This window comes from Orycteropus afer, unplaced genomic scaffold (assembly GCF_000298275.1).
Source record: "Orycteropus afer afer isolate SDZICR_OR568_19922 unplaced genomic scaffold, OryAfe1.0 scaffold00028, whole genome shotgun sequence".
NCBI lineage: Eukaryota > Metazoa > Chordata > Mammalia > Tubulidentata > Orycteropodidae > Orycteropus > Orycteropus afer.
The window spans coordinates 5,598,848-5,606,629 of NW_006921615.1; positions in this window are offsets into that span (position 1 = coordinate 5,598,848).

Here is a 7,782-nt window from a genome sequence, read left to right on the forward strand (position 1 = left end):
GAATGACCCTGTAAGACAGAGTAGAACTGCCCCCATAGGGTTTCCAAGGCTGTAAATGTTTATGGACGCAGACTGCCACAGCTATCCCCCAGAGAGCAGCTGGTGGATTCGAACTCCTGACCTTTCAGTTACCGGCCCAGCACTTTAACCACTTTGCCACCATGGCTCCTTTTACATAGTCGAGGGATTTTATAAAAGAAAGGGATTCTACTGATTTGGCCAAAGAATTGGGTATCCTCCCAGATTTACTTTCACTAAAACTAGTTTGAAACCAGGCCGTGAAAGAAGGAAGTGGGAAAGAGAAAAAAAGATGTGTAACCCTAAACCATCTCCACCAAAGCAGCTCAGTAAGTTGAGTTTATGAGGTTTCCGTCTTCCCTTGTCTCTCCCCTTCTCTCGCCCTCTCACTCACTCTCCAACTGCACATATGGAACCAATTGCGAACAAAGCCTGATTGTTGTATATTTGGAATTTCCCACATCAAGTCGTTGCTTTCTTTAACTGCCTCTTAATGTGGGTCTGCGCTGGATGACTCTGCCCACGTTTCCATCCCTCCCCACCCCCATCACTCCACCCCCCACTTCCTAAGTGTCTTTTTCTAGGATTCATTTTCTAGCAGTTTCACTTTGCACCCCACCCCCCATTTCCTAGTAGCTTTTCTGAATACACAGTACTTTCTTTTCCATCATTTTTCATAAACTAAGCCCTGGTCTACAGGGAGTAAATAAAGCTGGTACTCAAAGCATATGAATGATACCAGGCAAACACCAAAGAGCATGGGATTACTACAAAGGAAATACCCACCCCTTTCACAAACCCAGAATTGAGCATATATAGAAATGCTTTAAAGAGAAAAGACCTCAAATCCTGAAAGCCTCTTCCTTATTTTCCTGTATAGTAATTTTCTCTGATGTAGAGGTAAGCCAATTTAGGGAGAAGTAAAGATGGAGGAAATAGTTGAACAATGTATCTGTTAGAAAAATTAAGGTCTCATACCATTTGTGCCATCTATCTAAGAAGATGGTCTGATTGAGAATTATACACTGTGATTACACTGTGATTAGAAAGGAGTAGATAAATGTGATCGGTGAATCTGAGCTTAGTCCTTTTCAAAGCCTTGTAAAAGCAAACATAACTTCTTCATGTTTACTGGCACACATAAAAATAAATCTTCTATAACACAAACATTTAAATCAGGCAGTGCCAAATGCTAGTCTGTCTACTGTATTTGATTTCATTCATACAAAGCATGTGATACAAAGATGCTTTTCTCCTTTTTTCTCTCACACTTTCTCTTTTTGGACAGCATTCACGTATGTAATTAATTATATGCATACATTGATTCTCTTTGCATTGGAAAACAGGAAGAGAAAAAAAGATACACATGTCTGACTTAAAGAGAGGGACCCCTCCCCGCCCCGCTACGTCCCTGATGTGTTTTTAAATATTTTTCCTGTGTCCAGGAGAGAATGAAATCAGAATGTAGGGTTTCCCATTAATCTCCTCACCAGATGGTGATATTCCAAATGGTCTTTTTAAGGTGAACATGTGACCTACTGTAAGGCTGGGGGCTTCAGAGTCACGTGATGTGATGAATAATACGTCTGATAGAGCTTGATTAGACAACTGACCTGGTTCCCATCTGTAGCCACGACAAGCAAAGTTGACATTTTTGGATCACTCTCCCTAGAAGCGTCCTTTGCCCACCCCTGGGACATAGCAGTCTCACCAAGCCAGCTCACAGGGACAGACAGAAGGAAGCTAAAGACAGGCTGCTTAAGACAAGCTGTTGAAGTTGCAGAACTTGGGGAATTTTTCTTTTCTTTTTTCCCTCCTTCTCCCTACTCCTCCCCCCCCCCCCCACTCCTGCCCGTGTGCCCTTCTTGACTGTGCATTCCTGTCTGTCCAGCTTTCCCTCTATGGGAATGCTGCCCCCCCCCCCCCCCCCCCCCCGCCGGCAAACCACAGCTTAGCTCATAGCTTCGAAAGAAACTCCTTCAGTTATTTGATATTTGGGAAATCTGCAGAGACCACAACTTATTTGTAAGGAAACCTCCATCTCTCCTGTTGCTGGGAACACGCACGCACACTCACACACACACGTACACGCAGTTTGACACCATGGTGGTTCAGGCTGCAGTGGCTCCAAATAGGTCCCAAAGACTTTTATTGAAAATACCTTATGGATCTCTGAGAAGGCGCAGCGTGGAGAGGGTAAGCTATGCGGTGCGGGCTGTTTGTTTTTTCACTGAGCCAGTGTTCCAAAGAAAGGGAGAGGTTGGTTTTCACTGCACACAGCATCACTTCGGTTTGTAACGTTTGCCTGAAATTTTCAAGTTCTTAGGGCTGTAGAGTATGATGTCATATGTATTTTTTTTTCTTAACAGATAATGATGAGAAATGTGATCTGCAACACTTTTGTCAGCTGTGTGTGTGGGTTAATTAGAGCTGAAGTATGAAGGAAAAATTGGGATGGGAACTGCTTTCTGGAATAGGTATGAAAGATGTGAGTGCTTGTAGAGAATAGTATCAGGGCAGCTAACTCTTTTTCCGTTTATGTTTATTGAACCATGTTCATTAGTGCAGCAGGGCTGCAAATTTCCTCAGCTGGATGACAGTGTCTAACAAATCTGCTAGAAGAACATGATGATGACATTAAGGAGATCTGGAGCGCTCAGGGTTCACATGATGCTCCCAGTTGATTAAAAGCCCTTTTGTCTTTTTCAAATACATTGCTAACATTTTGGTGGGTTTTTTTTTTTTTTTTTTTTTAAATGCTGTGGATTTTGGTTCAAAATTATTCTGTTAATTTCCTGAAGGCACCTTACTTTATGGTCGCCCCTCCAGATAAGGTTCTAGTGCCTAAGGCATATCACTCCTGAGAAGGCTGGCAGTTCAAACCCACCAGCCATTCCTCGAAAGTAAGATTGGGCAATCTACTTCTGTAGAGATACTACCTCAGAAACCCAAGGAGGGGTCCCTATGAGTCAGATCCAACTTGATGGCAGTGAGTTTCGTTTTTTTTTTTTTTTTTTGGTAATGCAATTGCTAGGATGATTGTACTTAAAGCAAGCTGGCTGTCAGGATGTTAGGCTCACACCTATGGGCACAGCATGTTGCACCATTCCAGGGGTAAAGTGGACCTGGAGTCTTAGAAACCTTAAAAGGCCCTGTTTAAATCAAGGTATGTCCCTCAGTGAGCTGTCAATGTCTAGACAGATGTCTTAAGCAACTGTCTCATCTTACAAAGTGGAACAGAGTTTAATTCTCGTGACTTTTTCTGATTTGAATATGTAATATTCAGTGATCCTTAGATTTAAAGAAAGCATAATTAAAGGGTTAAAAATAGGAGGGGCTAAGATGGAATAGTTAATGTGCTTGGCTGCTAACTAAAACATCGGCAATTTGAACCCATACCAGCTGCTCCATGGAAGAAAGATGAGGCAGTCCGCTTCTGTAAAGATTATAACCTTGGAAACCCTATGGGAAAGTTCTACTCTGTCTTATAGGGTCCTTATGGGTCAGGATCAACTCAATGGCAGTGGGTATCTTGATTTCAAGTCAGGGTTGCTTTTCTGACTCTTAACAAGTTGTGTTTTTTTCTGCCATTTCGGTAATAATGAAAAAATACTTCTCCACTTCCTATTCTGGTTAGGGGCAAGTCCTTATTTTGAAACATATTTCTGTGGCCAGTATTGGGATCATCAACTAATGAGTATTAAGTACCTGCTGTATTTTCCCTTTTATACCAATAGAAATAGAGCATTAGGTCCAACCATTATATCAGTTTGACAAATTTACCAGGCTTATGTTGACTGCAAGCTTCTGTTTTGATGAAAACTCTTAGATCTGTGTGGTAACTAAATGTATGTAATATATTCTACCATTAAGGTAGTTCATTCACCAATACACACACAGAAATATAGTTGTGCACCCCATTGCTGTATAACATGGCAATATAGAGGATACAATTATCCTGCAAACATGCACAAAAAAATCCATACTAGTACAGAACAGTCATGGGAGAAAGAAGGGCTGCTTATGCACAGGGAGACAGCTCAGGGGGCAGGAGTCCATGGAGGGATGGACATAGGGAAGAGGTAACTAACAGGAGGAAGTGTGAGGGCAGCTGTTGCATTGGGGTAAATTGTAGTCAATGTCATGAGACAAAGTGTATATGAACTGCTGTATGGAAAGTGAATTTGCTCTGTAATCTTTCACCCAAATCAAAATTTAAAAAAAAAGAAAGTAAAAAGTAATCAAAGTAAGGAAAGTTCATTAAAAAAAAATAATCCATACTAGCTCGGTAACCTCTTTTTATACCATTAGAATATCCAGATGTATATTTAATAAATCATGTACAGTTACTACTGCTGTTATTCATTCTTTACCAATTTAAAAATAATATATGACAGTATATGAATACAGTGTCATGTATGAAACATGTCTGTTGCTGCGTATGTTTGCACATACTTACATTCAAAGTGCACAGACCTATTTTCTGCCCTTGAATGCACAACATGGTTGCATGGACCTTAAAAGTCTTAAAGGGAAGCTGAAGAGAAGCAGGCACATCATTGGAGCAACTAGATATATTAATTCTCACTGCAAGGTGTAAAGTGGTGAGGCAGGGGCGTCATAACTCACACACTGTGTGCTCTAGTGTTTCTTATTACAATTACTCCTCACTTATTGACTATCTTGTTATCTGATATTTCACATTTATGACAATAGTAAAAAAATCTGCTATCCAACTGTTTTGTGCATTAATGATGTATGTCTGGCAGTAATGAATGCCAAGGTCAGAGGTGAGTAATGCTGGCTGTGAAGGTTAAGGTTATGTGTCAACCTGGCTAAGCCATGATTCTCACTTACAATTTGATACTTACATAATGATATAATTTGGCAGTTGTATAATGATGCAGTCATTCTCTATTTTGTGATCAGATGTTGTCATCCTCCATTTTCTCATAATGCCAATTTTCACATAAAAACCTGGTCTTTAGAACCTAACAGTGTTGGTACATGAGGAGTGAGTGTATTCTACCGTGTCACTCTCCACTGTAATGGAGATGGACCTAATTGGAATATATGATGTCATGCCAATTCCATTTGGGCATTTTATATGCTGGTGACTTTCTGACAATGTTCAGAATCAGAATCATATATTTATGTAAAAGGACGGCAGGGAATGTGAGATACAGCATCAGCTTTAAGTGTGGACACTGAGAACCAGCATTCTTTTCTTGGGACTCACTGAATTAAAAGCAACAATGCTTTTTCAGTTATATCAACCACCTAGAAGGTAGCAGACATTGGAGTTTGTTTCTATTACCTCACAATATTGCATTATGGTAAGGACTCACATTTCTGTAACACCTGTACTCCAACAGACTTTCACATCCATACCTCATTTTACAATCATGAGTTGCCAGTGAGGCACAGAGGACAGGTGTCATTATTCCTTGTCTTGAATGAAATTGGGAACCAGGGCATGGAGAGGTTTAATCTTCTGTCCAGAGACATACAGCAAGTACCTGGGTAATGAATGTCTGACTTATGGACAACTCATACTTGCCCTTTATAGTTATGTAAATTTTCCTTCACTTTGAAGAGACTGAACCAATCCATACTCACAAAAAATTCTTCATCACAATCACCTTCACTTGCTGTGAAAGTAGCTTTTAAGTTATTGAAAAATCTTCAAGCCTTTCTTGCACTAAATAAAGTAAGGTGAAATAAGAACCATATGTACCTATTCCAACTTACCTACAAATTCGACTTAAAAGCATAGTTAGGAATGGATCGCCTTCATAATCCAGAGACTGACTCTATAGTCAACCACAAAGCAGAAACTAAGTCCAGGGACCTTGTATCTCCAACAGCAGTCAGTCATCTCTGCTATTGGACCCCTGTTTTGTCATCTTTGCCCTCTAGGACAGAGATATTACAGCTTGGCTGACATTTCAGCCTGACACTGAGAAAAGTTTTAACCAACTTGTCCTTAGGACTTCACTTAAGAGAAAATATAGAAGAGACTAAAGTCAGAGATACTTAGAAACTAAGGAGGTTAAAAATGATTCCTAGGGCACTGACAGTCATGTGACCATGTGTGTCTAAGAGCAAAAAATTGCTTTTATTTTCCAACTGCCTAAAAGTTGAGTTGAAAGAAAGAAAGGAAATATAACTTTTTATCTCCGCTACTTAGATGCCCATCAAATCCTACTTACAGAAATATTCATTCAGGCTAGGAGACCAAGCTGAGTTCATATTCACATTTTTGGCAGACTATCATGAGCCCATCACTGTGCTAGGCAGGGTAGAAAAAAACTAGAAGAACTTTAAGATGCCATACTTGGTAAGAGAGGAGAGATGAAGGATATGAGCTTTATATAGATGAAATAATTTTAAGTCAATATAATATATGCCATCATTAAGTTGAAAGAAGCTCTGATGGCGCTGTGGTTAAGGCATTGAGCTGCTAACCAAAAGCTTGGTGGTTCAAACCCACCAACTGCTCCACAGGAGAAAGATGGGGCAGTCTGCTTCCATAAAGACTTACAGCCTTGGAAATCCTACGGGGGTCACCATGAGTTAGAATAGATTCGATGGCAGTGGGTGGGTATCATTAAGTTGAAGTCCCTGAGTGGCACAGTTTGCTTTTGGCTACTAACTGAAAGGCTGGTGATTCAAACCCACCCACTGGCACTGTGGAAGATAGTTCAGGAGATCTGCTTCCAAAAAGATTGTAGTCAAGAAAACTTGATGGAGCTCAGTTCTATGCTGTAGCACGTGGTTTGCCATGAGTCGGAATTGACTCTATGCTAATGGGTTTGGTTTGGTTTTATAATTAAGCCACAAAATAAGTAATAAAGACAGTTTAGGTGCAATAGGTGTCCTGTTCCAAGAACCAATTCCAGCCTCTCTATTTACTAATTGTGTGGCCTTGAAAAGTGATTAATACTTTCTCAGCCTCAGCTTCTTCATCTGTACCTTTGAGAGTGATTGTTAAGCATTAGAAATATATCTAAGGGCCTAACACAATACATGGCACATAGAAAGCAATCAGTAAATGGTAGGTATATTGTTTCATAATATATTTGGTTTTGGTGACACTATTGGAGCTCTGGTGGCATAATTCCTAAGGCATTTGACTGCTAACCAGAAGGCTGGCAGTTCATACCCACCAGCCACTCCTTGGAAGGAAGATGGGGCAATCTATTTCCGTACAGATACTGCCTCAGAAACCCAAGGAGGGGTCGCTATGAGTTTAAATCAACTTGATGGTAGTGAGTTTTTTTTACACAACCAAACATACACCCTTTCACAATTTCTACATGAATAATGACATTTCTACAATGTTCAGTGACATTGATTACATACTTCACATTTATCACTATTCCAACTATTGTTTCATCACCATTAATTTAAACTTTCTGCTCAAAGTTAACATCTGTGCTTTAGATTTACTGTTTGAACTCATATTGATAATTCTTTGTAAAAGCTCAATGCTCAAGGCAAACATTCTTTTTTTTTTTCTCTCTCTCTCTCTCTCACTTTTATTGTGGTGAAAACCTATGCAACAAGACATTCACCAATGTAACAACTCAGGGACATTGATGACATTTTTCATGTTGTGCCACCATTATTGCTATCCTTTTCCAAAATATTCCACCACCATTAGCATAAACTCAATGCCCTGCAAACAAAAGCTTCCCCTTTCCCCACTCCCTTTTACCCCTGGTAACCACTAATAATCTTTGGTTTCTAGATACAGATATA